At 39.2% G+C, this 27,252-nt stretch overlaps 1 long non-coding RNA gene across 4 annotated transcripts; it reads left to right on the forward strand.

Annotated features, from left to right (window-relative positions):
* Positions 1-18,780: 18,780 nt before the first annotated feature.
* Positions 18,781-21,265, forward strand: LOC142544953 (uncharacterized). 4 transcript variants are annotated; one of them, XR_012820156.1, is made up of 3 exons: positions 18,781-18,850; positions 19,726-19,835; positions 20,731-21,265. It is a non-coding gene; the product is annotated as an uncharacterized LOC142544953 (long non-coding RNA). The 4 variants fall into 4 exon arrangements; XR_012820157.1 differs by lacking the exon at positions 18,781-18,850 and adding an exon at positions 18,954-19,372; XR_012820158.1 differs by lacking the exon at positions 18,781-18,850 and adding an exon at positions 18,954-19,359 and having other exon boundaries at positions 19,713-19,835.
* The last annotated feature ends 5,987 nt before the right edge of the window (positions 21,266-27,252 follow it).

Genomic DNA, 27,252 nt, shown 5'->3' on the forward strand with positions numbered 1-27,252 from the left:
CCCACATAGAGTAACTAGGGTGAATAAAACCCTTGTCTAGCAATTCTTGGATGTGATCTTTTAATTTTTTCATTTCAGTGGGTGCTAGACTATAAGGTGCTTTAGAAATAGGTACAATATCCGGCATCAACTCAATAGAAAATTCCACCTCATGGTCAGGTGGAATGCTAGAAACGTCCTCAGGAAAGACAGTAGGAAAGTCTCCGACGATATCAACATCCTCTAGCTTCTGACTGATAGGAGCATGTGATGTAGTGACACATGCTAGAAAAGCTTCGCATCCTCGTCTCATAAGTTTCCTCGCACACAGACAAGAGATGATATACGGCATTTGCTTGTTCCTTGCCACCTCAAAGACACATGATTTCCCACTAGGAGGTCGAATATTCCCTGATCTCTGACAAAAATCTATCGAAGCTCCATTCACTGATAACCAATCCATACCAAGTATGATGTCAAATTCAGGCATAGAGAGTACGATAAGATATGCCCGAACCACATCTTTAAATAAACGAAGCTCCAGATTCTTCACAATACTAGACGTGATCATTTGGTCTCCGGAAGGAATAGAAACTTTGAAACCCAAACCCATATCCTCAGGAATAATATTCAGTCGCTTGATGAAGGTTTCAGATATGAAAAAATGTGTAGCTCCCAAATCTAAGCAGTGCATAGGTAGCTACACCTAGAATGATTATCCTCCCGATGATAAGAGTCATGTCTGGCTCCTCCTCAACTTCCTCAGCATGCATAACATAAGCTTTACCCATAGTGGGTGCATTTTTCTTTGGGAAATCTGCAGCTTTATTCCCTTCCTCCTTGCATATGAAGCATCTAAAAGATCCCCACATGCACTTGCCATAATGTAAGCGATTGCACTCCTTTCATGGTAGCCTCTTTGTAGGTTTTGGTGCTCCAGGTTGTGGTGGTTTTGGTGGGCCTGGCTTCTTTGCTTGACCTTGGGGCTTTTGTGGCCCTTGAGGTCTGGGAGATCCCATGTATGGCTTTTTACTTGGCTGAGAATTCTGCTGGTGTTGCTGTCTTTTGCGTTGCTTCTCAAAATCAATATCTTTCAAAGATTGCTTGGCTAGAAATGCATAGGTAGTAGTAGAAGCATAATCCAAGGGTTGCATCATCATCACGTCACGACGTATGGTAGGTCGTAGACCAACCAGAAAGTGTCTAAGATTCTCAGCAGCATCCCTAGCACTGAGGGGCAAAAAATGACAGTCCCTATTGAAATTCCTCACAAACTCAGCCACAATAGCATCTCCCTGACGGAGAGTCATGAATTCCCTCTTCAATCGTCCACGGATCTCAGTATTGAAGTACTTCTGTAACGTTCCGAAAATTTGAAGGTCCACGTTAACCACATGCATGCAAGTTATTAAATTTCGTTGGTATTTTATTAAATTCATTTAAAGCATTAAATGCATGTTTATTTCATTAATTTATGTTTTAATTAATGGTTTATTTAAAGTTTCATGCACTAGGATTTTAAGTTGCATTTCGCCCTTGAATGAGGAACGGAGACGGGAGATATTAAGGAAAAATATTTTTATTAAAAGATTAATTTTAATTGATTAGTATGAGGTGTTTTTAAGTATGATTTTTTTAAAATGGGCCTTGGTTGGACATTTTTATCCGCCGTGTCATATTTTTAGACGGTACGCAAATTTTAATGATTCAGGGGACTTTTTGAGGGCTCGGGCAATATTTTCTAAAACGTACCAAAAAAAAATATTTTTCGGAAATGTTTATGGGCTTGATGGGTTTATTTTATAGAATAATGGGCTCAAAAGCCCTTTTAAACCATTTAATTATAATCAGAGGTCAATTAGTGCATTTTTAATTAACCTAAACTACATTTAAAATAAAACTATAATTAGCTCACTACAGCCACCCCTACCCTCCATTCAGCAGCCATCCTCGTGAGAATACCAGCAGCAACATTTTCCTTCATTATTTTTCAAGAAAAACTCATCCTTGCTCCTCCGGTGCCTCCCCGACGCGCGTTTCTTCGAGTCTTTGAGCATCTACACATCAAGGCACACCTTGTATCATTCTTTTCCTCATCATTCATGCTATGTATGATGATATTTATGTATTTGCATGATAACTCTTTTCATTTATCATGTGGTGCCATTTTTGCAAAGGTTTGACACGAAATACGCATTCTATTGTTTCCTACTCACGTTTTTGTGATTCATGTGCAAGGGGATGCCGGTTTGAGGTGTTAGGGGGCTCTATATGTTGGAATTTTGGTGTCAAGGGGCTGGAGTCACGAGTTAGTCACGTTTTGGTGAGGGCTGATCGGTTTTCTTGAGGGAGATATTATTTTTATCGTAAAACCGCACAAGCTGTGAAAATTTCTGTGTCACAAAATCCGCCACCCTCTGTTATTTCGAATTCTGCGACTTATAGTTTGGTTTTCTTGAAATGTTCAACATATGATTTGTAGCTCTCTTTGTTATCTTCGATTCGATATCAAATTCGTAATTGCTGATAAGAAATGAGGGAGATATGATTTTTATCGTAAAACCGCACAAGCTGCGAAATTTTTGTGTCACAAAACCCATCACCGTCTTTTATTTCGAATTATGCGACTTATAGATTGGTTTTCTGGTAATGTGGTCAACATATGATTTGTAGCACTCTTTGTTATTTTCGATGCGATAGCAAATTCGTAATTTTATGATAAGAAACGAGGGAGATATGATTTTTATCGTAAAACCGCACAAGCTGCGAAATTTTTTTGTCACAAAACCCGTCACCCTCTATTATTTCGAATTCTGCAACTTATAGGTTGGTTTTCTGGAAATGTGTTCAACATATGATTTGTAGCACTCTTTGTTATATTTGATTCGATAAAAAATTCGTAATTTTATGATAAGAAATGAGATAGATATGATTTTTATCGTAAAACCGCACCCTGTGAAATTTCTGTGTCACAAAACCCGTCATCCTCTGTTATTTCGTATTCTGAGACTATAGGTTTGTTTTCTGGAAATGTGTTAAACATATGATTTGTAGAACTCTTTGTTATCTTCGATTCCATGGCAAATTTGTAATTTTATGATGAGAAACGCGAGAGATATGATTTTTATCATAAAACTGCACAAGCTATTAAATTTCTGTGTCACAAAATCCATCACACTCTGTTATTTCAAATTCCGCGACTTATAATTTGGTTTTCTGAAAATGTGATCAACATATAATTTGTATCACTCTCTGTTATCTTTGATTCGATAGCAAATTCGTAATTTTCTGATATGAAACGAGGGAGATATGATTTTTATCGTAAACTCGCTCAAGCTGTGAAAATTTGTGCATGTTTTTCACGTTTTCTCAAGTTTCGAAGTTAGGCTAGGCCAAGGAGGGCTGAACTAGGCCATGTTGTGGTCCAGGAGGGTCCAGAGGTGGGCTAGGAAGAGTTGGTTGAGGTCTGGTCCCCGTTGGTTTGGTCTAGGGTCGAGAATTCGAGGGTTTAGTGCAATAGGGTTCGGCTCGATTTGGTGCAGAAAAATCCAGCAACTTTCAGGTGATGTTCGAAGGTATTAAGTGGGCTGGTATAGGTGGTTTAAGGGCTGGTAGGGTATGGTCGAGGCATGGTTTAAATTTGAAGAGATTTGGTTAAGTTTCGGGTTGATTTGGGTTAAAACCGGGACCCTGGTTCAAGTTTTAAAATGAATCATGTAAGTTGTAAAACATGCTCGAGTTTACGTCTAAGAAATGTTTATAATATATTTTGAGGTGTTTTAAGGAGTTTGGTAAGCTTCGGGTCGAAATGTTGAGTTCCAAGGGTAAAACGGTCATTTTGGATTTCCAGGTCAAAATGGTAATTTTGCATGCGAGTCGAGATTTTTGTTCTGACAGTGCCCTGAGCACAGATTTATCATGTTTTTAAATTTTATGTATCACATATATGATATTTATGAAATTATGAAAATACGTTGCAAGCTTGATTTTAAAGAAAATTTACTTATATGCATGATTTTGATAAGTGATGAAAATGATGATATTTTTGAAGGATGTGAGTTGGTTGTGACTGATGATATATGTATACGATGATATGATTGGAGATATCGTGAGAAAAAAGGCCCTAGATGGAGCCCGTTTACGGGAGAAGGCCCTAGAGGGAGCCCGTTGATCGTATTTCCACTGACATGATATGATGATATGATAGGCCAAGGCTTAGTTAACGAGTGAAAGTGTCGCTTATTTTCCCGCCGCCCGGTACAGTGATTATACGTAGATGGATCCATCGAATAGAGCTGATACGATAGAGCTGGTGCGAAAGTCACAACTAATGAACTGAATTAAATTAAAGAAAATGTATACGTATATGATGATATGATGAGACATGTTTTGACAGGTTATGCTATTATATGACATGTTTATATTTATACTTTTAAGATCATGAAATGTGTGTAGTTTACAATATTTTTCACTGTTGCATGTTATGTCGAGGCCCGAAAATCCTTGCTTGAAAATTTGCGGAAAATTAAAAATTTTTCTTTTATAATAAATGGAGTGCCTCAACCATAAAATCAACTGATGAATCAAGTTCAATGTTTTAAAAAAATATATAGCAGCGGAAGAAAATAAAGTTTGCCGAAAATAACAATTTAAAAATATTCAACAGCTGATAAAATGTCTGAGCATAAAAAAATGGAAAGTACTGAAACTGAGGTCCTCGGGTGCCACTACTGCCGACCCAAGCTGGCTCACTGGTCCCCGCCCTCGGCCCTGGCCTCATCAGTACCTGCAACAATCAAGTTTAGTGAGCCTAAAGACTCAGCATGCAAATATCGTAGGTAACGAGTAAATACTGAAGTAAAATGTGCATAGGATAAAATATCATGTCATGAGGCATACTGAAAATAACTTGTACTGAGCAATTATAATACGTGCATAACTGAACTGAAATCATAGTAAAAATGTTTGCTCCTTGGAGCCCTGTACTGAAATAACTGGTAAAAATTTTCTGTTGAGATTATGGTCTACGCCTGTGGCCTCTGCACTGAACTGAACTGATCGGTAACTGGCTACCGGGGAGTATAAAACTGAACTGAGCTGGCCGGTCACTGGCGATCGGGTGGTACCAAACTGAACTGATCGGTCACTTGCGACCGTATAAAATAATGCTCCCATAATAGTGAATTGACCACAAGCCATATCACATAAATCTCAAAAATAAGTATTTTCTATTTTTCATGCACGTAATATAATTAACTGGCATAATGAAAAATCCTGTAATTTTACCAACTGGATTGGATTGGATCGTCCCCAGGCTCGCTGCAACCTAACTGTCATGAAAAATATGCAGTAGCTTAAACTTGACCAACCATGCAATTTACGTTTGAAAATGCGACAATTACGTCTACCGACTTCGTATTTAATCATGACTCCGAACCAACACTAAACCGACGTATAGTCATGATTAAAATACGCTTAAAATTATGAACTAATGCTCCTAAAATGATGAGGGTCAAAATCTAGGTGAAATGGAGGCCAAAACAAGAAACGCTCTTTCGAGGGTCAATTTGGCACATCGCACCGTAAATTCTCATACGACCTCAAAAATGATCCGAATCACAAACAGTCAAAAACGCGACCTTCCTAACTCAAGGAGGCACTGTCCAGTCCAAGGCCATAGGCTAAAAGCCAACCAAGAACTCAAACGAGCCTCTGAACCGACACAGCAACTTGCTGTAAATTTCCAGCAGCTGTACCATCGCGTATCTTGTGTTGTTTTCGAGACTACCGGCCATTGGGGCGTGAACCACCAACCAGAGACTCTTACCAACATCCCAAGGAATGATTTGAACCATGGCTAAGGGCCCTAGGCCAGCCACAATCCTCACCATTCCAGCAACCAACCAAAAGCTCTTACCGAGGGCCCTCATGCGTGCGTGTGTGGTGTTGTGCTTCGCTTGCTGTCTCGACTCGTTCCAGTGGCCATTGATTGACCATGGCACGATCTAGACATCTAGGGGCATGGTATGAACCATGGCTAAGGGCCATAGGCCAACCAAGATCCATACCATTCCACAAAACTCGAACACACCCATGCTGTCAAAAACCGAAGGGGCCGAGAGGGGAGGGGACTGTTCTTGATGTTTTATGTAAAAACCGATGAGCCATGGACCAAGCCACCAAAAGGACGACTTAGTCACGTCTTAGACATGCTAGGGGAGTGATCCAACCAGGGCTATAGGGGGCAGCCATGATCAGATCCTTACCCTTGGACAACAAAATTGAATTTTCGAACACAACTCTGCACCTATGGGGAGCTTGCTGTGATTTCGGTTTTTCCAGCAAGCATGGGGACTGAATGAATGGACCAACATGGTCCTAATGCATCCTATTACATGTCTAGGAGCCGCCTTGGGAGCCTGGAGTCGAGACATCCACCTGAAACGTCAAAACAAGAGAACCCGTGAAGCTTGTCATGGAAACCGAAAATCTGCATGTTATATTTTTCTGAAATTTCTTGGTGTGTTTCGGTTTATGGCCAAAGAAATCATGATCATGCAATGAAAATAATTGATAATAGGACTTGATTGAGGTTTGAAAGAATCTAGACATGCCTTGGTTTTCGTTTGAAATAAAAACGAAAAGAATACGACGACTCGGCGCGGAGGAGGTGGAGCGCTTCTCTCCTTTTCTTTTCTTGCTCTCGACTTTCACTATTGTTCTAGGCTATGAGGTTCACGATTTTTCTACTCTATAAGCTCTGAATTTCGGTCATGGGGGAGGGAGAATGATGGTTAGGAGAGTGAGGGAAGTCGGTGCAAGATATAGGGGATAACTCAAGACCAAGTCTTCACCTTTTGAATTTTGAATTCTAGTTTGATATCAAATGATTTGTTGGTGCATGTTGGGGTGAGGTGACCGATCAATTACCATCTAGACTAGGTGAGGATAAGGTTGATCATTAATTAAATGGTGCTCCCAAAAATAAAAGAATTATCCTACTAATTAAATACAAAGAAAGGGTCAAAGGTGTTGAGTTGGCATATCAATGCTTAATCATCTAAGGGGCCAAAAATTCATCTAATAAATGGAAGGAAAAATGTTTTCTAGCTAGTAAATTTAAAACCCTTAAAAGCCTCACTAATCTTTAATTAATTTAGTGAATTATTCCCTTAATTAAGTAACTTAAATGAGCTTATTTCTTAATCACCTCAAGTAATTAAATTAAATCCTCAAAACATCCTTTTTAACTTAAATGAACTTACTAGCTAGCTAAATTAACTTCTGGAAATATTTCTCGAATCTTAAATTCTATCTCAAAGCTCCAACTCCAGTCCGGTCTCACTGAAATAACTGAAAAATCAAACTACTGCATGAAATAATAAAATAATTAACTTCAAAGAAATGCCTTTAAAATAATCATGCAATGAAGTCAATTAAATTTTAAAAATCTAGAATTATGCATGGCTTATACGTAGACTGATTTACGGGTTCTACAATCCTTCCCCACTTAAAAGAAATTTCGTTCTCGAAATTAGAACTCACCGAATAACTCGGGGTATCGATCTCTCATCTCCGGCTCAGACTCCCATGTAGCTTCCTCCTCTGAATGGTTGAACCATTTGACTTTAACTCGCTTAACCAACTTGTTCCGAAGTGTCTTCTCCTGCCGGTCTAGGATCTGCACTGGTCTCTCCTCATAAGACAGGTTCGGAGTAAGTTGCAACGGCTCAAAGTTCAGCACATGCGAAGGGTTCTCCATGTACTTCCTCAGCATGGAGACGTGAAAGACATTGTGTACTCCGGCCAGATTCGGCGGAATAGCCACACGATAAGCTAGCGTCCCAACTCTGTCGAGGATCTCAAACGGTCCAATGAATCTCGGACTGAGCTTCCCTTTCTTCCCAAATCTCATGACACCCTTCACAGGTGCCACTTTCACAAATACATGATCGCCCACTGCAAACTCTAAATCTCTCCTCCGCTGATCGGCATAACTCTTCTGTCGGCTCTGAGCAGTCCTCATCCTATCACGGATCCTGAATACTACATCTGCTGCCTGTTGAACAATCTCTGGACTTAACTCTGCTCTCTCTCCTACTTCATCCCAATGAACAGGAGATCTGCACTTGCGGCCATACAGTGCTTCATACGGAGCCATACCAATAGAAGACTGGAAGCTGTTGTTATAGGTGAACTCAACCAATGGTAATTTCGACTCCCAACTCCCGGAGAAATCAATGACGCAAGCACGGAGAAGATCCTCTAAGATCTGAATAACTCGCTCTGACTGCCCATCTGTCTGCGGATGGAAAGCTGTGCTAAACAGCAACTTCGTACCCATAGTCGAATGCAAACTCTTCCAAAACGAGGAAGTAAATCTGGGATCTCTGTCAGATACGATAGAAACTAGAACACCATGAAGTCGGACTATCTCTCGGATATACAGCTCTGTATACTGAACCATGGTGAAAGCCGTCTTAACAGGCAAGAAGTGCGCTGATTTTGTAAGACGATTTACAATCACCCAGATAGCATTCGATCCTCTGGCTGACCTCGGCAATCCGGTCACAAAGTCCATGGTAACATTCTCCCACTTCCACTCGGGAATAGGGAGAGGCTTGAGCAAACCTGCTGGTCTCTGATGCTCGGCCTTCACTAACTGGCAGGTCAGACACTCGGACACAAAACGTCTGATGTCCTTCTTCATACCAGGCCACCAATACAATAGCTGCAGATCCTTGTACATCTTCATACTCCCTGGATGAATAGAGTACGGCGACGTATGGGCTTCTGATAAGATATCTGCTCGGATAGAATCACTGCTAGGAACCCATATCCTGTCTCGGTATCTCACAATACCATCACTGACTGAATACAAGACACTGCCCTTGGCCTCATCCCTCTGCTTCCACTTTGCTAACTGCTCATCTGATGACTGATCACTGCGAATACGGTCAAAAAGAGAAGACTGAATGGTCAAGGTAGATAGACGGGGAACTCTACCTTGAGGATAAGTCTCAAGATCAAACCTCTGCATCTCAATCTGAAGAGGTCTCGACACTGTCAAATGAGCCATCACTGCGACTTTTCTGCTCAATGCATCCGCAACTACATTAGCTTTACCCGGGTGGTAGCTAATGTCAACATCGTAGTCTTTCACAAGCTCCAACCAACGCCTCTGACGCATGTTCAGCTCCTTCTGCGTAAAGAAATACTTGAGGCTCTTGTGGTCGGTAAAGATCTGGCACTTCCCTCCATACAGATAATGCCTCCAAATCTTCAAGGCAAAAACTACGGCGGCCAACTCAAGATCATGGGTAGGGTAGTTCTTCTCATGAGTCTTCAACTGTCTAGAAGCATAAGCTATCACCTTCCCATGCTGCATCAATACTGCGCCAAGACCGAGCTGCGAAGCATCGGTATACAGAACAAACTCACCGGACTCTGACGGCACGGCCAAAACTGGTGCTGAGGTAAGAGCTTGCTTCAAAGTGTCGAAGCTCTTCTGACACTCCTCGCTCCAAACAAATTTCACATTTTTCTTGGTCAGTGCTGTGAGTGGAACTGCAATCGAAGAGAATCCCTTAATGAACTTCCGATAATATCCTGCTAAGCCAAGAAAACTGCGGATCTCTGATGCATTCTGAGGCACAACCCAATCTCTGACTGCTGCAACTTTCACTGGGTCTACCTCAATGCCACTGCTGGAAACAATGTGGCCTAAGAACGCCACCTTCTCTAACCAGAATTCGCATTTATTGAACTTTGCGAATAATTTGTGCTTCTGTAATGTCTGCAACACTGTGGTCAGATGTCTGCTGTGATCCTCCCGATTCTTGGAGTAGACGAGGATGTCGTCTATGAACACTATCACAAACTGATCGAGGTACGGCTGAAATACGCGATTCATGAGATCCATGAAGATCGCTGGCGCATTCGTCAGTCCGAACGGCATCACAAGGAACTCGTAGTGGCCATAACAAGTCCTAAAAGCAGTCTTGGAAACATCAGCATCTCTCACCCTCAACTGGTGATAACCAGAGCGCAGACCAATCTTGGAGAAAATCGAAGCTCCCTGCAACTGGTGAAACAGATCCTCAATCCTCGGAAGTGGGTATTTATTCTTCACTGTAACCCTGTTCAACTCCCGATAGTCAATACAAAGTCTCATAGAGCCATCCTTCTTCTTAACAAACAAGACTGGCGCGCCCCAAGGTGAGAAGCTAGGGCGAATGAACTCCTTGTTCAGAAGTTCCTGTATCTGCTTCTTAAGCTCTGCCATCTCTGTCGGTGCTAGTCGGTACGGCGCTTTGGATATCGGAGCCGTACCTGGCATAAGCTCAATGGAAAACTCCACCTCTCTCTCGGGTGGCATACCAGAGACGTCTTCGGGAAAAACGCCTAAAAAATCTCTGACAATCGGAACATCTGAGGCTGACTGGCTGAGTTCTTCGGGGACAGATAAAAAGGTCGCTAGAAATGCCCGACACCCTCTATGCATGAGCTTCCTGGCCTGAACATAAGGAATAATGCGCGGTAAAGGAAAGTACCTGTCCGACTCAAATAAGAACTGCTCCATTCCAGGCGGTCGGACAAGAACAGATCTCCGCTGGAAGTCTATCAACACTCTGTTCCTCAATAGCCAGTCCATCCCTAGGATAATGTCAAATTCCGGCATCGGTAGCACAATCAGATCCGCATAAACAAGATTACCGTGCAGCTCAAGGTCTATATCTCGGATAACATTGGTGGCTGCCATCTCCTCGCCTGACGGCAACACTACTGAAAAGGCTGTATCTAGCCCAATGGTCTGGATCTTGAGAAAGTTTGCAAAGACCTCCGAAATAAACGAGTGAGTGGCCCCTGAATCTATCAAGGCCTTGGTAGCGGAACCAGATATAAAAATTCTCCCTGAAAGAGCGGAGCTCTAAGTTGAATCCAGTAGCTACAAGAACTAAACTTATAGACATGCAATGGTCAAAGTTCTTCTAACTTAAATATCCAAAATACTACTGAGTAGAGCATGCAATCCTATCACAGTTCTAAGTTCAATCTTAATCCTTATTCCCAAAACACGGAATTTCAAATAACAACTTAAAGTTTAAAGGTACCTGTCAACAACATAGTCTCCGGGTTGGTTTCCGCGGCATGGAGAGCAAAAACTCTACCTTGGGTAGGAAAATTCCTCTGAGGGCACTGCAGCAACATGTGGTCTGGACTGCCACACTTAAAACACTTTCCTGAGCCAGACATACATGCTCCAGGATGGCGGCGTGAGCACTTGGGACAGACTGGGTGCTCATAAGTCCTCGGGGCCGGGCGTCCCCGCTGCTGCTGCAGCTGCTGCTGGCCTCTGTTTCTAGGCGGTCCATGAAAAGGCCTCTTGTTCTGCTGCTGATGCTGATGAGGAGGAGGGCGGTGTGGTACCTGTACTGGGCGCTTGCCCTGGCGATCCCTCTCGATATCCCGCAGATCCTGCTCTGCGGCTAGGGCTTTGGAGACTGCAATCTCATAAGAAGCAGGGTCAGACACCCTAACATCCCGGCGCAAGATCGGCCGTAGATCCACCAGGAAATGCATCAACTTGGCTTTGGCATCATTCGGGATCAGGGGCACAAAATGACAGCCACTCTCGAACTTACGGATGAACTCCGTAACCGTCATGTCTCCCTGTCTCAGCCTCATGAACTCAGTGGTCAACCTGGTGCGCACTTCCTCGGCAAAATATTTGGAGTAGAAAACCTCCGTGAAGCGTGTCCATGACAGTGTAGCCAAGGTCAGGGCTACTGACGCTCCTTCCCACCATAAGCGGGCATCTCCACTGAACAGATAGGTGGCACAACGGACTCGGTCTGCGTCTCCCAGCTCCATGAACTCGAAGATAACCTCGAAGGATTTGATCCATCCCTCGGCAATCATGGGGTCAGACGTCCCAGAAAACTCCTTTGGACGCATCTTCATGAATAGCTCGTAAACAGCCTCTGGCCCTGTCGGCCTAGTCACCACAGCATTGTTCCCCGCAAACTGTGCGAAGAACTGCGTCATCCCAGCTAGCATCTGGGCACTCATGTCAGGTGGAGGTGGAGGAGGAGGAGGTGTCTGCCTCTCTTGTCTCTGATCGTCATCGTCCTCGCGACGGTGCTCGCCACTACCTCTCGGGCGTCCTACTTGACGTCTAGGGGGCATACTGTTCCAACATAACTCATACGTAACTAACATGCATAATTCCATAATTTATTTTAAATGAACAATGAAATGCTGAAAATCTGGTCGAAATTATTTCATGGAAGCATGCTGACAAAATAATCCATGCTTTAAATAAAATGCTGAACTGTAAAACTTACAGACCGAAGGCGTGGCTTCGTGAGCTTCTCATGGTCAGTAGTAGTGTAACCCTATACAGAACCACCGCTCTGATACCAACTGTCGAGGCCCGAAAATCCTTGCTTGAAAATTTGCGGAAAATTAAAAATTTTTCTTTTATAATAAATGGAGTGCCTCAACCATAAAATCAACTGATGAATCAAGTTCAATGTTTTAAAAAAATATATAGCAGCGGAAGAAAATAAAGTTTGCCGAAAATAACAATTTAAAAATATTCAACAGCTGATAAAATGTCTTAGCATAAAAAAATGGCAAGTGCTGAAACTGAGGTCCTCGGGTGCCACTACTGCCGACCCAAGCTGGCTCACTGGTCCCTGCCCTCGGCCCTAGCCTCATCAGTACCTACAACAATCAAGTCTAGTGAGCCTAAAGACTCAGCATGCAAATATCGTAGGTTACGAGTAAATACTGAAGTAAAATGTGCATGGGATAAAATATCATGTCATGAGGCATACTGAAAATAACTTGTACTGAGCAATTATAATACGTGCAAAACTGAACTGAAATCATAGTAAAAATGTTTGCTCCTTGGAGCCCTGTACTGAAATAACTGGTAAAAATTTTCTGTTGAGATTATGGTCTACGCCTGTGTCCTCTGCACTGAACTGAACTGATCGGTAATTGGCTACCGGGGAGTATAAAACTGAACTGAGCTGGCCGGTCACTGGCGACCGGGTGGTACCAAACTGAACTGATCGGTCACTTGCGACCGTATAAAATAATGCTCCCATAATAGTGAATTGACCACAAGCCATATCGCATAAATCTCAAAAATAAGTATTTTCTATTTTTCATGCACGTAATATAATTAACTGGCATAATGAAAAATCCTGTAATTTTACCAACTGGATTGGATTGGATCGTCCCCAGGCTCGCTGCAACCTAACTGTCATGAAAAATATGCAATAGCTTAAACTTGACCAACCATGCAATTTACGTTTGAAAATGCGACAATTACGTCTACCGACTTCGTATTTAATCATGACTCCGAACCAACCCGAACCAACACTGAACCGACGTATAGTCATGATTAAAATACGCTTAAAATTATGAACTAATGCTCCTATAATGATGAGGGTCAAAATCTAGGTGAAATGGAGGCCAAAACAAGAAACGCTCTTTCGAGGGTCAATTTGGCACATCGCACCGTAAATTCTCGTACGACCTCAAAAATGATCCGAATCACAAACAGTCAAAAACGCGACCTTCCTAACTCAAGGAGGCACTGTCCAGTCCAAGTCCATAGGCTAAAAGCCAACCAAGAACTCAAACGAGCCTCTGAACCGACACAGCAACTTGCTGTAAATTTCCAGCAGCTGTACCATCGCGTATCTTGTGTTGTTTTCGAGACTACCGGCCATTGGGGCGTGAACCACCAACCAGAGACTCTTACCAACATCCCAAGGAATGATTTGAACCATGGCTAAGGGCCCTAGGCCAGCCACAATCCTCACCATTCCAGCAACCAACCAAAAGCTCTTACCGAGGGCCCTCATGCATGCGTGTGTGGTGTTGTGCTTCGCTTGCTGTCTCGACTCGTTCCAGTGGCCATTGATTGACCATGGCACGATCTAGACATCTAGGGGCATGGTATGAACCATGGCTAAGGGCCATAGGCCAACCAAGATCCATACCATTCCACAAAACTCGAACACACCCATGCTGTCAAAAACCGAAGGGGCCGAGAGGGGAGGGGACTGTTCTTGATGTTTTATGTAAAAACCGATGAGCCATGGACCAAGCCACCAAAAGGACGACTTAGTCACGTCTTAGACATGCTAGGGGAGTGATCCAACCAGGGCTATAGGGGGCAGCCATGATCAGATCCTTACCCTTGGACAACAAAATTGAATTTTCGAACACAACTCTGCACCTATGGGGAGCTTGCTGTGATTTCGGTTTTTCCAGCAAGCATGGGGACTGAATAAATGGACCAACATGGTCCTAATGCATCCTATTACATGTCTAGGAGCCGTCTTGGGAGCCTGGAGTCGAGCCATCCACCTGAAACGTCAAAACAAGAGAACCCGTGAAGCTTGTCATGGAAACCGAAAATCTGCATGTTATATTTTTCTGAAATTTCTTGGTGTGTTTCGGTTTATGGCCAAAGAAATCATGATCATGCAATGAAAATAATTTATAATAGGAATTGATTGAGGTTTGAAAGAATCTAGACATGCCTTGGTTTTCGTTTGAAATAAAAACGAAAAGAATACGACGACTCGGCGCGGAGGAGGTGGAGCGCTTCTCTCCTTTTCTTTTCTTGCTCTCGACTTTCACTCTTGTTCTAGGCTATGAGGGTCACGATTTTTCTACTCTATAAGCTCTGAATTTCGGTCATGGGGGAGGGAGAATGATGGTTAGGAGAGTGAGGGAAGTCGGTGCAAGATATAGGGGATAACTCAAGACCAAGTCTTCACCTTTTGAATTTTGAATTCTAGTTTGATATCAAATGATTTGTTGGTGCATGTTGGGGTGAGGTGACCGATCAATTACCATCTAGACTAGGTGAGGATAAGGTTGATCATTAATTAAATGGTGCTCCCAAAAATAAAAGAATTATCCTACTAATTAAATACAAAGAAAGGGTCAAAGGTGTTGAGTTGGCATATCAATGCTTAATCATCTAAGGGGCCAAAAATTCATCTAATAAATGGAAGGAAAAATTTTTTCTAGCTAGTAAATTTAAAACCCTTAAAAGCCTCACTAATCCTTAATTAATTTAGTGAATTAATCCCTTAATTAAGTAACTTAAATGAGCTTATTTCTTAATCACCTCAAGTAATTAAATTAAATCCTCAAAACATCCTTTTTAACTTAAATGAACTTACTTGCTAGCTAAATTAACTTCTGGAAATATTTCTCGAATCTTAAATTCTATCTCAAAGCTCCAATCCAGTCCGGCCTCACTGAAATAACTGAAAATCAAACTACTGCATGAAATAATAAAATAATTAACTTCAAAGAAATGCCTTTAAAATAATCATGCAATGAAGTCAATTAAATTTTAAAAATCTAGAATTATGCATGGCTTATACGTAGACTGATTTACGGGTTCTACATGTTATGTATATGTACTTGCTATTAACGTTACAGGTGCGATGAGTCTTTAGATTCACTATGTGTGAATGATGCAGGTGAGCATTTTTTTTCACACCCTTACTCTATACTTGACATGATTACCATAATCAAAATATGATTTTAATGTTATATCTATATTATAAAGTAATTCAAACAAGGGGCATCACTTTATGGTGTATAAAATTTTGGCATGATGTGCCTACATTTTGTCTAAACCAAAACTTAAGCAATACCATATATACACACTTATAAACACATTCTCATATATAAACATACATTGTATCATCATATATATATAGTGGAACTTGTTTCAAACCCTGACATAACATTTACTACAATAAATATGCGGAAGCTATAAAATAAGACATCCCGGTTCTTGTCGAGGTGAGGCACATCATAAGCATCCATTGGCAAACCGGCATCCTATGTATCTTCATTACCTGATCCTGTAATACATGAGTTACGTGAGTTTATAAAACTCAATAAGTTGTCACTTATACGTATCAATATGCGTAGAAGGAACATACATATCAAGTCGTGATCAACAATGAATCTTTAAACAATGTCATATCATATCGTATATTCATGTTCATTTTTGTACTCGAGCCTCATTAGTTGACCTGTACTACCGTGCTTGCTTTATTATATAGCTACTACTGTGTTGGACGTCAGGGAGCACCTTTGGCAACCCCACGCCCCATGAACATATATTGGCCAATAGGTTTGGTGAACTTAAAACCACCCATGATGTCAACAAGCTCTATATCATGTAAACATCAGTCATTTTCTTTTCATGTTCATGTTCATGTTCATGTCATAACACTCATCTTCAATATTCATGAGTTTCTTTCATATTTAATACATAACAATGGAATATGGTGCTATGTTTACATCAATAAACATACTAACAATGTACATATATCAATAAACAATGAGAAGCATTTGAAATTCATAATATTACTCATGTATTACTTCAAGAACATGCCAAATTACAGTCCAAGCGTACGAATACTAGTTTGAGACGATGTTTTTCACTTCTATACTGTCGTATACATCAATAAACCAATTACTATGTATATACTAGGTGAAAATCATTACTTTATTGTCCTCTACATGTAGAACAACTAAAAGAGAAGAAAACTTACACCCTTAGGAAGTTCTTGTGATGGAGAACTTAATTCTAACTTCAAAATGAGGAAAGGAATGAAGAAGGGAGCTTTTGGGAGGAAGATTTCTTGTTTTGCTTCGTGTTCTTGCTGTAAATGAAGTGGAGAATGGTAGGAATGCTTGGAAAAGTCGATACTTATCTTTTTATACATGAGGCGGCACCCGGGCAGACGTCTTTTACCGCCCGGGCGAGGAACTCTCGGCCCTAAACCTTAAAATTTTTATGTGCCCGGGCGAGCAACTTTCGGTTCTGCACACTGTTTCATCAAAAATTGCTCCCAAAACGTTTCTTTCTTTCATAATCTAAAAAGGTGGTAGACATAAAAGTTGTAGCTCTATGTCTTGGCTTAAATTTGCAACTGGTTTCATGTCATTTGGAGCTCTAAGTAAAGAGTTACGAGTAACCGGGCATTACAATTCTCCCCTCCTTCAAAGAATTTTTTCGAAATTTGACGTACCATATAGTTCAGGATATCTCTGTTGAATTTCGTCTTCTCGCTCCCAAGTTGCTTCTTCGATTGCATGGTTGCGCCATAATAGTTTCACTAAGGGTATTTTCTTGCCTCATAACACTTTTGATTTCCTGTCGAGGATTTGGACTAGCCGTTCTTCATACGAGAGATTCGATGCAAACTCCAATGGTTCGTAATGAAGAACATGAGAAAGATTGGCCAAATATTTCCGTATCAAGGAAACATGAAAAACATTATGAACATTTGATAAGTTCGGTGGTAAAGCAACTCGGTAGGCCCTGTCTCCTATTCTGTCCAAGATCTCAAATGGACCGATATATCTTGGACTTAATTTTCCTTTTTTACCGAAACGCAAAATGCCCTTCAATGGTGATATTTTTACAAATACATGGTCACCGACCTGAAATTCCAATTGACGATGTCGCACATCAACATAACTTGTATGTCGGCTTTGGGTAGTGTGCATTCTTTCTCTGACCTTGGTTACCAATTCTGTGGTTTGTTGTACCAATTCAGGGCCTAATAACTTTCTTTCTCCTATTTCATCCCAATGTACTGGAGAGCGACATTTTCTACCATATAATGCAGTATATGGTGTCATTCCAATGCTTGACTGATAACAATTATTATATGGAAACTCGGCCAACGATAGTTTACTGTCCCAACTTCCTGGAAAGTCAATAGTACAAGCCCTCAACATATCTTCTAATATATGATTTACTCGTTCTAATTGTCCGTCAGTTTTAGGGTGGAACGCTGTACTGAATGCCAATCGAGTTCCCATAGCATGATGAAAAGTCCTCACCTGCTGGTCTTTGATGTTCAGTCTTGACATGTTGACAAATTAGACATTGTGCAACAAATTGAGCACTGTCCTTTTTCATACCTGGCATTACAACAATAAATGGCTATCGTGACACTTTTTGTAGACACTTTTAATTAAATGTTGTTACAAATACTTAATAATGACACTTGTAAAAAATTAATAATGTGTAAAATAAAAAAACATATTAGATTAGTTATCCTGACATTTTTAATTGATGTCATTTTTATATGGAGGTAAACAATTATTTTCCCTCCTCCAATATTTATCTAACCCAAATATTCTCACATTTATTTTATCTATTTTCTCCCCAATATTTATCCAACCCAATTAATCGCACACCGTCAATATTATTTTTCATAGCATGCATATTATTGCACACTGCGAAAAATGGGCGCCCAACGGGTTTGAAAAAACATTGTAAAAAAATCATTAAAAAACTAAAAAAAAAATTTAATTAAAAGGAAAAAAATTCTAATTTTTTGTAACATTTTACTTCGATAGAGTAGTTTTGATGAAGTAAAACATTAAAAAAACTTTAAAATTTATATTTAGTGAAGTAAAAAAATAACCATACTTAACTTTTAATTTCCCTTAATTACTTTGTAAAAAATGAACCCATAGTTAATTTTTATTCTACCTCGATTTTTAAATTGTAACGCCTAAAATCTGGAATAGCCACTAGACCACGAATTTTTAAAAAAATAAAACAAAATAACATTTTAAAGATTTAATTTAATTTGAATGAGAAACTAAAACTTTAATTTTATTTACTGAATTAAAATACATTTTTTAAATTTAGTCTAACAACTGTAAAAGTCTAATAAATACACATATAGATCATAAAACCCACCCCTAACCCTTATAAACCTTTGCTTCAGCATCTTCGCTGCACTTCCTTCACTTTCAGCCTCTCGCGATCTCAGCAACTTCCCTTCAGGTATGACTTTTTTAAAGGCATGAGCACATTACGGATATTACTTTTATGGCATGCGCCTACGCTGCGAATATTATTACTTACAACGTACAAAATATTTACGCTATTAATATTTACGCCCAAAGATATATACGCACACTCGGTAAATAAGGAAACTCAATCCCTAGATCACAAATCCCGTCACCCTAATCCCTCTCCCAAATCCGACCGTTTAACCGCCGGGAACAGCTCGACGACCACCGTGAGTTGCAGCCCAGACCTAGATGACTCCAATTGTGGTCAGAATCGAGGCTTGTGATCTCCAAAATCGCGAGCAAAACCCTTGTTCGCGCGGGCACTGTTGCTCTATTTCAATCGCGTCTTTTTGGAGTCTTCTCCGGCCGATTTCTGGTTTGATTCTATGATTTTAGGCCGGGAATAGATTGTTCATGAGCTTGAGAAACAATTTCAAAGCTATACCTGCCTCTTCCTTTAAATTCAGCCATTTCTAGTTGCGACCAGCTTCTTCTCCAGTGAGTTCTAATCGTATGTCATTGCTGTTTCGAGCTCTGCTCACCGATGCTTGGGGCTTCCTACTTGCTGTCTATCCAGCTTGATATTATAAAAAGATCGTGTGAAAGCGCTCTTCGATTTCATTTAGTTATCCTCGTAATTTTCTGATGCGATCAAGACGATATTGTAATCTAGAATTCTAATAACCATCAGTATTTCTCATTGAGTGAATCTATGTTTAAACTTATTTCAATGGAAGGAAAATGGAATAATTGAATATTCATATTTCATTTACAAGTTTTTGTTCGTTGCTTTATGAATATGAAAGTTAATTTTGCGAGTAAATTCTTTACATCATGAGAAAATGCTGTAGTTGGTTGTTGTAGGACTGGAGATGTAATGGAAAAGGTTAAGTCACCTACCGTAATTTTATTAATAGGCCAAGAAATTGGGACAGCATGCCGACACCAAGCGACCCGAGCACTCCAGGAGGTAGGTATGTAAAATCTGACTTGATTTTGGTACACACTAAGTTTTCACCGAATGAGTTTTAACTTATGTTCGCTCGCCATTGTAAATAGCACACAATTTTGTGTTTGAACTTTTAGTTAAATTTTGTTAATAAGTTTATGAGGATGCTTCATTCTTCATGTATGGATATTGATTAAGTTTTTCTTCCACACGACTCAAACATATCAGGTTAATTTACTGGTTAATGAATCAGCGGCAATATTATTATTTCATTAGTTTTGATATTGTTTTGATGAGTTGGTCACGAGGCCAACACATTGCAATGTTAGAATCAAAGATTTGCAATCAACCAAACCAAAACCTTGGTTCAAATTACAACAATATACAACACACAGCATCCTCTAGTAGTCCATTATCTCCAATGGTAAAGTCTTTTTTCTAGTTTTATTACTTTATTATTATATTGAGTTAGTACTTTATTGATTCAGCATTGGCTTTTTGGTTTTAGAATATACGTTAGATGCGTAAATGATTTTTCTTGTGTTTATTTTGATATTATTTATTATTTGATATGGCATAATGAGTTCGAGTTTGTTTTTTTGTAAGCTATGATTTGTGTGAGCTTATAATTATATCGAGTTAGCCATTTATTGATTTAGATAATATATTTTGGTTGAGAATATTTATTACATGTATATTTGCTGTCATGAGTTAACTAATTTGAATGATGTTTCTTTATACTTTTTTGTTTTCTGGCTAGCTGGACATACTCATTAGCATAATGGTTGTTGATGATTGTACGTTATAATTGTTTTTATCAAAACATTCTCTTTTGCACTTTTACGTAAATTGGATGTTCTGTCTCTATAAAAAGTCTATTTGATTCGACAAAAATTGTGGCACATGATCTTTTACAAAAGGTTGGGGATACACTTGGAGGAATGATAGCTTGGCCTTGTCATTTGGTATGATATTCAACTTTTCAATTAACTAGTATTTATTGTTATGTCCGTCATGTTAGTATCTTTTTAGACCAATATCAATTATATTTGCAGTTGACAGTTAATGAAGAAGATTTCTACTAGGTGCATTTGGATAAATAATAATTTTTCAGTTTATCATTTGATATGATATTCACTAGTTTGAATTAAATTTTAATCTCTTTATTTTGTGCTTCTTTAATTTTATTTCATTCATACAAATATATGAATCTTTATTGTAGGTGACAAGAATATTGGATTTTGATTAAGATGAGATGGTTGAAGAATGAAGATGCGTCACAAGTTTGCTTATGTTTTGCTTTACAAGACTTAATTGTTTGCTAGTTCTTAAACTAAATATATTTGGTACATTTGTTGAGGTATATATGTTTTTCGAGGTAACAAATTTGTCAGTCTTATACATTAATGATTGCAAAATTAATGACAATTATTGATTAGCAATTTAATTTCTATTTTAAAATTTTTTATTTGTATTTATGTTAATTTGTTTATATCCTTGAATATTATATCATGAAAATATTGAAAATCGATGACATTTTATAAAATATGACATTTTTATGTCACAATAGAACATTAAATCATGTACATAAAAAATGTCATTGTAAAACTCATATGAAAACATTTCAAAAAGTCATTATAAACAACTATTAATGACAATTTTCAATGTCCTTATACACTAATATAGAAGACATTTGTAAGTGTCGTTACAGATTACATAATGAGACATTTTAAATTAACCTTATAACCTATCATTAGTGACATTTTTTATTGTCACTATAAATAACATACACAACACTTTTAGTTGTCATTATAAATGATTTTAACTGACATATAAATTTTTCATTATTACTATAATAACAAGGCATGTATAAATGTCTTTAAAACATGAGTTTTCCTGAAATTTAAAATTTTCATTATATGAATAATTAGTAACACATATGAAGTTGTCATTAACGTCTTATAATGACATTAAAAAATGTCAAAAAGTTTAAGACGACATTGGAATCGAGGGCATTTGTTGGAGGTGTCACTAAAACTTAAATGTTACTAAATATTGAATATGATGACATTTATAAATGTCATCGTAAGCATTTATTCTTGTAGTGTGGCCACCAAAATAATGGTTTCAAATTTTTGTACATTTTCGTGCTTCCTGGATGGATCGAGTAGGGTGTAACATGTACATCTATAAGAATGTCAGTTCTGATCGTTCCTTGCTTTGGTACACACAATCTACCCCGATATGTCCAAATTCCTTTCCCATTCAATTCAAAGTTCCGATTTCCTTTTGCCTCATCTCGCTGTCTCAATTGCTGTAATTCATTATCTGCACTTTGTTCGACCTTAATCCTGTCTGCTAGTGTTGGTCGAACCATGAGGAATGATAACTGGATTGCAACTCCCTTAGGAATAACATCAATCTTTAAGTTCTGTAAATCCCATAAAATTTGTTCTTGTACTTGCATTGTTGAAATAGAACTGGATTTTCGACTCAACGCATCTGCAACAACATTGGTCCGTGTATTCCAACCAACGTCGTCGTCTCATATTCCAATTCCAACCAATTCCAACCAACGTCGTTGTCTCATATTCAGTTCTTTTTGCGTGAATAAATATTTCAAACTCTCGTGGTCCGTGTATATTTCACATCGTTCACCATACAGATAATGGAGCCATATTTTCAATGCAAATACCACTGCTTCCAGTTCTAAATCATGTGTGGGATAGTTCTTTTCATATTCTTTCAATTGTCTTGAGGCATAAGCAATCACCTTCTCGTGCTGCATTAAGACTGCTCCTATACATTGTTTCGAAGCATCACTGTATACCGCAAAATATCCTGGTCCTTCTGGTATAGCAAGGACCAGTGCTGATGTCAATTTTGTTTTTAACTCTTGGAAACTGTGATCACATGCTTCGTTCCATACAAATTTCATATTCTTTCGAGTTAAAGCAGTCAAAATCAATGCTATCTTGGAAAATCCCGATATAAACCGACGGTAATAACCAGCTAACCCAAGAAAACTACATACCTCAGTAGCAGTAGTTGGTCGTAGCCAGTTATTAACAGCTTCAATCTTGCTTGGATCCACATATATGCCTTCTTTTGAAAAGATATGACCCAAGAATGCTACTTGTTCAAGAAAAAATTCGCATTTCTTCCATTTGGCATATAAATATTGATATTTCAAAGTCTGCAAAATTAATATCAGATGTTCTCGATGCTCCTCTACAGTTCGTGAGTAGATGAGAATATCATCTATAAACACAATCACGAACTTTTCTAGAAATGTCTTGAAAATTCTGTTCATTAAATCCATAAAAGCAGCTAGTGCATTCTTTAGTCCAAATGGCATTACGAGAAATTCATAATGCCCATACCTCGTTCGGAAGGCGGTCTTTAAGATATCATCTGATTTCACTTTTAGTTGATGATAGCCTGATGGGTAAATTAATCTTCAAAAAGATAGCAGCTCCTTGTAATTGATCAAACAAATCATTAATTCTGGGGAGTGGATATTTGTTTTTAAATGTCACTTTGTTCAACTCCCTATAATCAATACATAGACGAAGGGTACCGTCTTTCTTTTTCACAAATAAAACAGGTGCACCCCAAGGTGAAAAACCCGGTCTAATAAACCCTTTATCAAGTAACTCCTGTAACTGTTCTTTCAATTCTTTCATTTCTGTAGGAGCTAATCGATAAGGAGCTTTTGAGATCGGATGAGTTCCTGTCACAATATCAATCACAAATTCGATCTCCCTATCTGGGGGTAAGCCTGTTACATCATCAAGAAATACTTCTGGGAATTCACAAACAACATCTGTATCTTTTAATTCATGAACAGGTGGGTCAATAGTTAAAACAGATGCTAAGTATCCTTGACACCCCTTCTGTAGTAATTTACAAGCCTTCATACAAGAGATTATCCGAAGATGTAAGGATATACCTGCACTTGCTACTGTGAATGGTTCAGCTCCTACTGGTGCAAATTTGATCATCTTTAAGCCACATTCAATAGTAACTCTGTACTTCGAGAGCCAATCCATTCCCAATATCACATCAAAATCAGTCATAGTAAAAACTATAAAGTCAGCATACATCTGATGACCTTGGACATATATTGGACACCCTCGCACCATCTGATCTGTCTGTAATTCTTTCCCGGAAGGTAAGGCTATGGCGAGTTGTGTCTCTGTTGTACTTGCTCTAATGCCCAGTCTCCTTACAAACGATTCCGAAATAAAAGAATGTGTGGCTCCTGAATCTAGTAAAACTGTAGAGCCCAAAATCAGTACACGTAAACCCATGTATTTATTTAATTGTTAAATTATTTAATCAAGTTTAAAATGATTTTTTTTGAGATGCATGAGTTATGAAATTATATTATTTTAAATTATTTATATTTTTGTGATGCACGTTAAAATATTTCTTGAGTTTCATGTTTCAGGCGATTATTCGATGTGAGATCGAGGAATAGAGACCGACGACGATTTTGGCAATTTTAAAATGCGGTATTTTATTTTAAGTTAGAAAGGGACATTTAAATGATTTATTTAGTTTTTTTAGCATTTTAAAACCAAACTTATTCATTTGGTGATTTTAAGAATTTAAAACCTTTAAAGTTTATCAAGTTTGTATTTTTAACTTTAATTTGGGGTTTGTAAAGATAAAGGTGGGTTGATATTTCAATTAGTATTTTAATTAGCATTCTTAATTGTGTAATTAAGCAATAATTTCCCCTAATTAATCACTAAACACAAGCACAAACACATTTTTACACACACCCACACGGCAACACACATGCACCTTTCTTAGCCTTTCACTTCATATTTTTTTAGAAGAAAATTAGGGTTCTTAGAACAAGAGTGCAGCCGCCCCTCGCCTTCAGTTTCCAGCAAATTTTCGTTGGGTTTTCTTCAAGAAAAATCGTGCCACGTTGTCCCGGATCAATCATCGCATCTTTCCCGCTTGGGTGTCGTCATTTCGGTAACTTTAAATATCAAAAGGCATGTATATTATGTTATTCCTGCGTCGATCTCGTCATATTATGTGTTGTGATGTTAATTATGCTAAAATCCCATGTACGAGATACAAAGTTTGAGCAGAAACTTGTTCGATCGATTTTTGAAACGTTTTTGGATCTAAAACTCAAAATTTGCTGTCATTTTAATTAGTGCGAGTAAATTTGATATATTTGGATTGGAAATGAGTGAGTTATGATCGTTTTCGTGGGACTGCTCAAACTGCGTTTTTCTGAAAAATGATTTCTTGAAGTTTTATTGTTGCAGGCTTTGTTGGGGATCGACGGGTGTTCGCTGCTGTGTTTAAGTATGTTGAGTATGATGTTGGGATGGTTTTTGGTTTGTCGGTTCGCATCGATAGGCAATTGTATGCATTAGAAGTCGTAGGATGCATTTTGGGTGTCGAATGTCGTGTTCCCGGATTGGGTTGCGTTGTTTGTGATGCATAGGTGTTTTGGGGTGTTTGTTTGAGTTGAGTCAGTGCCTTATCATCCTAGGAATGGGTCTTGTGGTAGGATTAAGTCACAAGTGTAGAGAATTCCGTTTGTTCATGATTCCAGCACCTACACGGACCTGAAGCCGGACCCGTACACGGGGTCCGTGCCCTTTTCCCTTCAAAATGCGAATTTCCAGCATGTACCCGGACCCCTACCCGGACCATTACACGGGGTCCCTGTACCTCTTCTAAAAAAAATATTTTTTTTAGGGTTTGTTTTGGGGTTTGATGTTATGATTTAGTACGATGATTAAACGAGGTCAAGCCCCGAGAGATTAGGAACGTTTTTTTCATTTTTGGATGTGAGCATGTGACGTACCGTACTTTTTACTACTTAAAATTTGCGGAAAAATTAAAAATTTTATTGAATACGAAAATAAAATCAATACGGTCTTCACTACATCATCCATTCACCAATAAAAATTTTGCTAAAAGAAAAGCTTGCTCAAAACATCTCGTATCAAAACGTAAAATCAGAGTATTAATATTTTCATGCTTAAAATCTTAAAATAACGTGGGCGGTCCTCGGGTCTAGCCTCTCGCTCAGTCCAAGCCTGCTCCTTGGTCCCCACCTCCTGTCTCCTCATAGACATCCTCACCTACATCGATCAAGTCTAGTTAGTCTAAAGACTCAACACGTATAAACTGAGAATAGCAAGTAATAAATAATAAAATCGCATGCAACTTTAAAATAGAACATACATACTTGAAGCTTGGATTTGAAATGAGCTTGAACTTGCATACATACATAGACGTGCCATAACTTAAAAGCTTTCATAAACATGCTTGCGTACTTGTTCATACTTAAACATACATGACTTCATTTTGCGTAGAGGATGTTTCAAAGCAAGTGACCCATACATAATAAACTACTGATCAGACAAACCACAGTACTGGGCTGACAGGGACGTATCCACTGCCACATACATGAGATCCCCGTTCATAATTTAACGGGCTGGTTGGTTCCCGTTCATAATTTAACGCTTTCCAACCACGATCTAACCCGTTCATAATTTAACGGGGTGGAGAGGTCCTCGGCCACGTTCACCGACTTCCAAACCCATTCAATTTGGTCACAAGACATTTAGCATACCTCAAAAATTTAAAATATTTTCTTGCACGTCAACATACTTACTTGGCGTTGAGGGATTCGTTGGACTTCGACAGGGGTCGTTGTTGCAACATACTAACGTGAATTCATAAACTTAACGGGTGTAACTTAGACGTAACAAACAAGCTTACTCACGAGTTCATACATTTCCCTAGCGCGTTCTAAAATTCCCGTGACTCGACATTATTAAACATTACACTAAACCAAGACATCAACCTCAAAGCATACCATAATATTTCCCAAAAAGTCAAGTACACGGACCCCGTGCCCAGGTCCGACTCCGGGTCCGTGTAGGTGCGGTGGAATGACTCGTGAAGAAAAGGGAAGGCACGGACCCCGTGCTGAGGTCCGGGTGGGGGTCCGTGTAGGTGCGCAAAAGTGAAACTTGGGAAGAAGTGAGGACACGGACCCCGTGCTAGGGTCCGTGTAGGGGTCTGGGTGGCTTCGCAAAAATGGCTACTCGAAGGAAAACAAAGGCACGGACCCCGTGTCAGGGTCCGTGTGGCCTCGACTTTTCTGAACCTGCGAGGAAAGCTTACGAAATGTCTATTTTCCCAAACAAACAACTAATGGAACAAAATTAAACACCTGGAGACCATCCTAAGACACCATAGCATTGAACTAAACTCGTACGAACGCCCCAAAAATAACGACGTCCACCCTACGACAAATACAACCCGAAAACACGGCAATTAACACAAAATCTTTTCTTACGACTTCTAATGAATTAAAGAGCCTAAAGACATGAAATGTAACCTCAAAAATACTCCAAACATCATTACCAGATTTACCTATATGCAGCAATGAT

This window comes from Primulina tabacum, chromosome 5, assembly GCF_025594145.1.
Source record: "Primulina tabacum isolate GXHZ01 chromosome 5, ASM2559414v2, whole genome shotgun sequence".
NCBI lineage: Eukaryota > Viridiplantae > Streptophyta > Magnoliopsida > Lamiales > Gesneriaceae > Primulina > Primulina tabacum.